This window comes from Schistocerca piceifrons, chromosome 3, assembly GCF_021461385.2.
Source record: "Schistocerca piceifrons isolate TAMUIC-IGC-003096 chromosome 3, iqSchPice1.1, whole genome shotgun sequence".
Lineage (NCBI taxonomy): Eukaryota > Metazoa > Arthropoda > Insecta > Orthoptera > Acrididae > Schistocerca > Schistocerca piceifrons.
In genome coordinates, this window is record NC_060140.1 from 489,730,727 (window position 1) to 489,740,009 (window position 9,283).

The window sequence follows — 9,283 nt, forward strand, 5'->3', positions numbered from 1 at the left end:
GAATATGATTTCACATGTTTTAAATCATATTTACACTTTTTAATAAATATGTTTTTTAAAAAAAGCAAAAATAAGTATGCTACTCACAGTATTCGAACCTTTTTTAAACCATGGAAGTACTGAATACAGACACACACAAAGGTGAGTCACTTACATTTGTCATCATGTTAATGAGAAAAGTTGCGACGCAGGACTTGTATCTAAGCTCAGAAATGAAGTTGCGACGCAGGACTTGTATCTAAGCTCAGAAATGGTTTGGCTCCCATCCCACCAAAACATATGTAGGAGATTGGACACAATGTGATCAGGTTGCTGACGGATGATAACAGGCAATGTCTGGTGGTGGTTTCTGGTGACCATCTTCATCCCACTGTGACTGCAGCCCAACTGCACGAGTCTCTGTAGATTCTCATTGAGGTAACACCTTTGAAGCACATTTTGAAACACTAGGTAAACAATGTGTAATATAAATGGTGACACAGTTTTTAATGCTTTTGCTGTGTTTGAAATGCACACCTCATTTTGCAGTGCATTATAGTTTATGATTTTACAAACGCCGTGTTGTCTCTGTTTCACACATGTCAGTCATCCTCCTAAATGTGTTTGATGAGGTGATGTGATTTAATAATAAAGTGAGAACCTTGGAAAGAAATAAAAGAAATCATACAGACAAATAACATATTATCCAGTACCAAGGTGAGTTTTCTTGATGAATGTTTCATTTAAGTGTTACCATAGTGGATTGATGATAAAAAGATAGACAGCAGGAACTGAACATATCCTCTGATTGCAGAAGAACTGAGTTACTGGGTAAGTTATTTAAATTCCTATACTAATTCAAAACTGCACAATCACAGAATATACAAATGAGTTTTATCACTGAGGTTGTTTATGGACAGAAGCAGAGACAGAACCATTTCATATGAAGGTTTGCAGTGTGGAAGGTGAGGAAGGAAGGATCAAATATGTACGTAAAATATGACAAAGTGACAGCGCAACAATAATTGTATTTTATAATGTGATTAGTGCTACTGTAAATGTTAATACTCATGTCTTGCGTGCTAATTGTCAAAGATTTACTAGTTGCAAATTTCTGGTATTGGAATTATGCATTGAGGACACTTTATTTTTAAATGCAAATGATCAGTGTAGATAAAGTATTGTAGTCAACTACAGACAATGGAAATTGCTTGTGTTAAACATCAGGTGACAGTTCAATAGTTCATGTTCCTAAATATAGAAAAAAATTCAGAATGAAATTTGAAACATGTAAATTGAAATTTATCTTTGTAAATGAGGAATTGCTAGAAATGTAACCTCTCAGACAACATAGTATAGCATATATTCGCAAGTTAAAACTGTATGATGGACTAACTAAGTTACCAGCCTATTGTGGGCCATGGGACTACATCTGGCTGATCGTGCCAAAGCTTCAGCATGCTTTCAGTTACTCTCCATACCTCATGAAAGATATGTATCTGGGTGCGAGTCCTGGTCTTGCACACAGTTATGTTGTCACAAGTGTTCATCATGTCATGTCCTCTACTAAAAAGTATTCATTGTAATACAGCACTGAATGTTCAGTTTATATTCATGCAAAAGGAACTATAGGCATCCCATTTTTCACATAGACAAGATGTATATGAGATTTATAAGAAGAAACTGGTCCTGTTATCTCTACCCAGTTGATATAAATACGTGAAGCCTTTCGCCTTAGTTTGCTTTCAAAATTTGGAAGTTTTGAAAAAAATAGCCATAAATAGTACAGGTGGACATAGCAGATGTCTATGTGGTTAATTAATTATACCAGCTGAAAAATGCCCGTGTTGGAGCACAAAAAAGGAGGTGAATGCGCTCCTCTTTAAAAGGTTCTGACAGAAAATTGGTAACTAGATGTCCAGTCCTCATTCCGTGTTCCTTAACAAAAACTTTGACATGATAACATATTTCACTCTTCTAACACAGAACATTCTACGTCCTTTACCCAGTCTCCCTTTGTAATTAATCATACTCAGCATCTCCTCTTACTGCCACTGTCTGTATATGTCCCCCTCCCAATGTCTCCTTTTTCTCCAATTGATTTACAGTATATCCCACTGCCACTGTCTTCTCTCTGACTTGCTGCACTGTCTTCTCTCTGACTTGCTGCACTGTCTTCTTTTGACTTTCTTTATATTTCCACTGGCTCCAATATACCTTGATAGCTCAAAAATACTGGCAGGTCCAACCCCTACACCCATGTCTTCAAAATTTTGGTCCAAAATTTGCTGTCCCCTATAACAACTTGTTGAAGTTCACGTTACAAAATCCAGACCCCCAAGCCTACGTATGGTCTCCACTAATCCGTATTCCAGATTGCTGCTTCTGTTCAACATGACATAGTTGCATTCCGACTGGAGCAGCCATAGATAGTGGTCATGTGACTATGAGGTGTGCTTGCTTTCCTTTCTGAAGAAGATGAATGACAGTCTTTCCACCATGCCTGTCTGCAACTCGTGTCATCTTTACGGCGAGTAGCAATTTATCATTTTCATAGTGTTGTTAACTTATAATCTCAGAACCATTGAGATGATCCTAGAACCCCCGTCATCTGTTTACTAGGTCAGTTAAAGCTACATTTATGCCTTAGACCAGATATTATGTGCTTATTTTACATGCAGAAGTACGGTAACTTTAAACATCTGGACCTCTGTAACACACAATGATATTGATAAAAGTTTTGAAGTTTCCACACAATATCATCTTAGGAACAAATGGTAAAAATTTTGAAGATCTGACATGGAAAGAAATTACAGAAGTGGCCATCTTCATAATTGTTACTTTACGTACCCAAAAATCGTGGTTTTTCAGGGTGTTCTCAGGAATCACCCATGAACAAATGTTCTTTTATAAGTCATGTAAGATCCACCCTAGACCATACCTAATGCAAAAGAACCAACTGGTTTGTTCATTTTGCCTGAGCTGCAGGAAGTATGTAATGTTTAAATTTTGACCTTGTACTGTAGGATAGCTACAGTATGCCCGTTCTTTTGACAGCTGTACAAACATCGGTGGGCTAAGGGCTAGTCAAATAACTTGATCCCTTTATCTCTGCGATCAGTAGAACCCAACATATGACCCCCTGAAATATAGCATTTTCATGCGTGGCTATTTGTTATATATATGTACTGTGCCTTGGAAAAGATAGATTGTTACTCACCACACAGAGAAGGCATTGAGATGCAGACAGGTGCAATGAAAAGGAATACTGAAATATTTATTTGTAAGCTTTTGGACAATGTACTCCTTCTGAAGTAGGCTGCACACATTCTTACGAGTAAATATTTTAGTAATCTATTTCATTGTGCCTGTTTGCGACTCTATGCCTCCACTATGTGGTGAGTAGCAACCTAACCTTTCAATAGTACTGTTGTCGTTGTTATTCCATTGTGGATTTTTCAATGGGTAATCAACAAGTTATTCTTGTTCTGACCATGAATGAGAACATTTAGAACCATGGAACACACCTAGATTTTCACTTACTAATTGGAGCTGTTATTAACTGTGTTAATTAACAACTGCCATCTAATTACTGTAAATTATATCTGATTGCTGAAGCTATGTTTAACACAGTAGAATTAAAGAGGATGCTGATCCATTGGTGGAAGTTGCTTTTTCTTCAGTTAAATTAAATAACTCACGTTTATCTATCACGCTGGTAGGCATCATCTTCACTAAAGCTTAGCATCTTATCATCACTTTGAATATTCTTCAGCCAGCTGGTTTGATGCCTTCCTCTCCCTATCCTCTTTGTAGGCAAGGAAAGGCATTTTTTTCATGATGTGGTCATCAGATGTTATTGCTGTATGTGATCCATATCAGGCAGTATTCTGAAAGTTTTCATGTATGAGGTTGACTTTAAAACTACCACTCATGAATTCATTGCGTACTTTGTCTTTCAAGATGTTACGCCGCCCACCCCTCATTGCAGGTCCATTTCTGTTGTATGGAGCTTCTGTTCTAAATCTTCTTTGTTGCTCAAACTTTACTGCAATGCAATAGGGCTGGTCTTACTGCCGTTTGTTAAATTTTGCCTTTGATTTTTATGAGCACTTTTGCATTGCATAGAACCCCTGAAATTGTACCTCACTTGTTCCAGCCAGATGTTATTCTGCAAGTTATATTTGCTTCAATAGGTCCATCATCTGACATTACTGATCCTAGTACTTAAAATGTTTAACTCTGGGAAATGTTCTGTTATCAAGCATAATATCTGTGGCTTATGTATCATTGTCACTGAAGTTACACATCATGAACTCAGCCTTTGTTGTACTGATGTGTAAGCCATTTGTTTAAAGTGTCAGTCTTTACTCCTCAAGGTTCTCTTGAATTTCTTCTTTGCCAGTTTGTTACTGAGGCCCATCAGGACTCATATGCTGATATGATAGTTCGTGATGCTATAACATGCCAGGCCACTGACAAGGAAGCTAGTGAATGTGTTTTACAATGTGAAAAATCCATCTCTTACAGATGTTCTAAACATTGCATAGTCTTTTGAAGTAGCTGCCATTGCTTCCTCTCCTCCTCAGCCTCAGTCGGTTAGCTCACGTGATAAAAGACGACATTGGCGCAGTGCAACATCGGCCTCCATGCCACACAGTAGTGCACTGTGCTAGGCAGCAGCAGCAGTCAGTTTCACAACAGCAGGTGCTTGCTCCTCTTCCATTGTAATCTTATTGCTTTGTTCAACATGTGTGTTCTGCATGCGCCAAGTGTTGGAATCTTGCAACCATTATAAAATAAGAGGGGGGGAGGAGACTGTCTATGTGCATCTCTCAGCCTCCTTCACCAGACAGGAACATCGATGTGAACAGTGTTTCCCAAGTTATGGTAGCTCCAACAAACTACATTGAAGTGTCTGTGATGGAAAAGATATTAAAAATACAAGTGGACATGGCTGCAGCAGTGATTTTATTAAACCATCAAACCTTTGTGGATTGTGGATCACCAGTGTTGTCACCTGTCTCTCATCGCTTGATGAGGAACAGCAAATGATGAATATCCATGTTGCTTCTGTAGTGTACAAAGCAGTTGTTTGGCTTTTGACTTTCGTAGTAGTTGATGATGCCAACACTGAAAATTTATTTAGGTCAGATGCCTTCAAAGTTTTTGGGTTCTCTGTTTTTGACAAGGCACATCTGGTATCGGATCAAGTTACATATTTGCTCTGCTTGGAAAATTCCACGCTGTTCTCGGAAGGGTCAGGATGTACTACTACTTTCAAGACTCGCATCACAATGAAGTTGATGGCACACTTCCATTTTTTTTTTCATGCTTGTCCAGTTCCAGTAGCTTTATGGGACTGGATCAAATTTGTACTAGAATGACTTTTATCTTTGGGTGTTATCACACCTGTTTCCTCTTGAGAATGGTCTACTTTGTTGGTAACTGTCAAAAACCCTAACAGGAATCTTCTGCTCTGTGGTGATTTTAAAGTTTCTGTGCATTCACAGTTTGTTATTGATACAAAGTTTCTGTGCATACACAGTCTGTTATTGATACCTTTCCCTCAGCCCATCCAGATGAACTTGTACAGCTTTCCGGTGGCCAGTATTTTTCCAAAATAGACTTGTCAGAAGCCTAGATGTAACTGCCCCTGGATGATGTATCCAAAAATGTCCTCATAGTGAATACCCTTCTTGGGTTATATCAATATTCAGTGCCATCATTCACTGTGGCTTGCATGCCTGCCCCTTTTCCAGTGATTTTTGGAGCAATTCATGGCCTCTGTACTGAGGTGCATTAACTACCTGGATGATATTGTGGTCTCAGGTTACTCAACAGATGAACATCTGTGGAATGTTTGTGCCTTGTTCACGGTGCTATTATAACAAATTGCAATTATTTCACCCATCTATAGTGTATCTCAGTTTTGAAGTCCTGTGCGCTATCATCAAGCATTTACGCCAGCATGTCAGTGTTTCTTTCTCAGAAACATTGCACACTACCATAAATTTCTTCCTTGTGCAGCCACTTCATGCTCTCGTATGTAAAGATTTTCGTTTTCAATGATCAGCTACCTGCGAGTATGCTTAACATTCAACATTCAGCACCTTGTTTTGGCTACAGATGCCTCCCAAAACGGCTTTGGGGCCATTCTTGCTCACAAATATGTGGACAGTTCTTAATACCCTACTGCGTAAGCTTCCAAAACTCTAAGTCAGGCGCAATAGCACTACTTGCAGACAGTTCTAAGTTTCATTTCATTACTAATCAAGAACCTCTGGTTTCTCTTTTCAGTCATCTGGCATCTTAACTGGATGAAGCGGTCCATCGTCTACAATGTGGGCTCTGTTTTCGTCATGCTATAACAATAAGATACCTTTCTGACCACCCAACACAACAGCTGTTTCTCGATTGCTGATTGGCCACAATCCAGCATTTGATGAGGATAAACTGTTATGTTTCCATTTAGACATCAAAGCCCAAAACACAATGGATGGTTTTCCCCTTACGAGTTCTCGGATTGTGGCGGCTGTTGCAGCTGATTCTGTCTTAGGACAGGTTATCCACTTTGTCCACCATGGTTGGCCAGATAAACCACTGGGCTGAGCCTTGGATCCATCACGTAATTGTTATCCTCTCAACCATTGCCTCTCAGTTCTTGATGAAATGTTACTGTTTACTACTGAAGAGTCGGCTCCCAGGTTGTGATCCCATCTGCCCTGTGGTGGTACATCAGGCACCCTCTCCATCTAGAGCATTTGGGTGTTTTTCATACAAAATTGCTGACGTGCCACCACGTGTTTCAACTGGGTATTGACGATGACATCATGCACATTTTGGCAGCCTGCCTGCAGTACACCAACTGTCAAACAACATGATAGGCCTCTTTTTCCCCATGGCTTGCCCCCAGCTCCCCTGGAAACTTATTCATGTTGATTTTGCAGGTCCATTCCTTAACTGCTTTTGGCTTGTAGTAGTTAATGCTTTCTCATAATTTCCTTATGTTGTTTGTTGCCCATGGCTGCTATGGTCACAACTATCTCAAATATCTTTTTCATAGGAGGATTGCCATATTCGCTTGTGACAAGATTTTAAAGATTTTCGTACACAGAGTGGCAACTGGAATGTTACAGCTTCTCTCTTTCATCCTGAGTCCAGTGGAGGGGCAGAGCAGCTAGTCCATAATCAGAACCCACATGAAAAAATATATCAACCTATCTTCTCCCAAGGAAGCCCTTGGTATGTTCCTGAATTCATATAGGTTCACTCCAGTCAGTGACAATAGCCCGGCGGTGCTGCTTCATGGCTACCCAGCCCTGTATGCTGCTTTTTCTGCTCCGGTGTCCATCTTGCAGCAATTCCAACTGGGCTCCGCCATCTGGGCCTGTGGGTTTGGTCCTAAGTGGATACTAGTGGTCATCCATTTTTGCTGAAACTGCTGCCTCTGCATCATGCGCACCTTCGATGGCCTGGTGTTATAACACTGTGGTGAGCTCCATCCATGCATGACTGAACATGCACTGGAGAGCTGTTTGCTCTTGCGACCACCTCCATCATCAGCACTGGCTGCTGCAGTGTGATCCATGACTCTTTCAGTTTTGGCACTGTCTTTGCTTTGGGTGGCATTGCTGCCAGGCAGAGTAGTTAGTGCTGGGCCATCTTCATAGCTGCCTCCGTTGCTGGGTGCATGCTCAGATGTGGACAAGATACAGCATCATTATCACCAGTACTTCCATGTGGCCTCTCTTGGGGAGTGGGTGTCGCGTCTGTCCACGCCTGCACCATTTCGTACCATATTCTCCTGTGACTGCACGACACCTGCTCCAGCAGTTGTCAGCTGCTATTGAAGACATGAGCATCTTGACACTGAACACTTTTCTCCAGGGAGGAAAGAGTGTTGCAACCTTATAGTGTGAATGCATGTAATCAATCGGCATGCGATACAAGTGCCTCCACGGCCGGCATAGAGAATTCGCCTTGCAACATGGAAGGAGGTGCAGCAAGCACTGTTCTGTGCGCACAAAAGCCCAATATAAGCCTGGCATGCTGGGCCCTCAGCCTCACTTATGTTTACTTGCATATTGTATACTCACCAACAAAACTTTATGTTGACTTGTTCTATAGTTATGAGACTTTGTACTGTTCTGTACTTCACTCAGTATTATTGTGGATCTCTTCATGTGGAAACAGAATAAAACTTGTTTGGTGTTACTTATGGTATTGTGTCCGTACAAAGTTTAAATAGTTGTGGTGCAGTTATTCAGTGTCAGCCTCCAATTCTGACTCCATTCATGCAAGAGGAATGCAATTAATGTCATTTCATTTTAGTTTTCTAAGTAAAATATTCTGGCCCACACAACTAAAAGTATTGAGAAGGTGACAGAAAATACCAGTGGGATACTTTATACTGTTTAACTTATAAGTGAGAACGTGGCTTGTTTTGTAGAGAATTCTTTACTAAAGTCAACCTGACAGGCAGTTAACAGGTTGTGCTGAAGCAGATGCAATTCCAGTGGGAGAGTGGTAGTTGTCATATATACATTTTAGTATAAATGTGTATATTCTTACATACAACAGTTTTCCAAATTTCTCTGCTAACTTTTGGCAAATAAGAGGATAAAGCAGCAAGAAAATTAAGTCCTGAAAATGGTTAGGAATACTTCTCAGTTCTTGCCTGAGGTCTAGTCCATGTGGATGAGTTTGAAGCCTTGCTGGAAGGATAAAACATACCAGTCGGGAAATAGTGCCAATTCACAGGTTGACTACTTACAGCCCGCGACAAATCCTACACAGTTCCTGAATGCCCTCACAGACCAGCAAACCAAATGTGGTTGAGTAAGGCAAGACAGAAAGGCAAAGGCTGCTAAGAAACATAGTGGAACATCAGTGCAAATGAAGGAAAGAAATAGCACAATCCCCCTGCCCCTTTCCTTGTTTACACAGTTGGATCACTAGTCTGCAGGCCTTTGTTCACAACCATAGAACTAGGTGAATTGCTGGTTGGATTTTACAGCATGTAAATTATGACATAGTCAAAATTTTTACAATTTGTTGCTATGTAAGCTGTTAAGGGGGGAGATAATGGATTTGGTCCAAAAAATCAATTTTTCGAATACATTAGTTTCTTGATCTACACAGTTTAATCTATGTTGTGTGTGAATTTTATCATGATAGCAGCTTTAGAAATGCCTTTAAATTGTTAAACTGATTAACTCTGCACTGTCGACCACTCTCACCTTTACCGACATTTGGGAAACTGCTTGCTTCAGCGGAATTTTTGTCAGTGTGAAGGCTATTT